Genomic DNA, 243 nt, shown 5'->3' with positions numbered 1-243 from the left:
TTTTGTTGATAGTTATGGGGACGCTGTAATACTGTACATGTAGTTGTGTTTTTTAAATCTATTTTTACCTTAGTGAATTTTTGAAATCGAGGCGAATTTATGAATATATGGGTGAAAACATGTGATTCCTGTAGGTATAACATCCTGTTGATGCTGCCGTGCAAATCACAGATGCCGTGCCATGTAAAAATCCCACACGTGTAATCCACACGCACAGGACACACGCCGGCTTAAAACGTCTCG

The 243-nt window shown here is 39.9% G+C and overlaps 1 protein-coding gene across 2 annotated transcripts in view; it reads left to right on the top strand.

Moving 5' to 3' along the window:
* Positions 1 to 243, top strand: part of LOC119590550 (zwei Ig domain protein zig-8-like) — a gene marked incomplete in the record, with an annotated part of 99462 nt that overhangs the window by 77578 nt on the left and 21641 nt on the right.

The sequence above is a fragment of the Penaeus monodon genome, chromosome 27 (assembly GCF_015228065.2).
Source record: "Penaeus monodon isolate SGIC_2016 chromosome 27, NSTDA_Pmon_1, whole genome shotgun sequence".
NCBI classification, from domain to species: Eukaryota; Metazoa; Arthropoda; class Malacostraca; order Decapoda; family Penaeidae; genus Penaeus; species Penaeus monodon.
The sequence above is the reverse complement of the archived record's forward strand: the minus strand, read 5'-3'. Positions and strand labels throughout refer to the sequence as shown.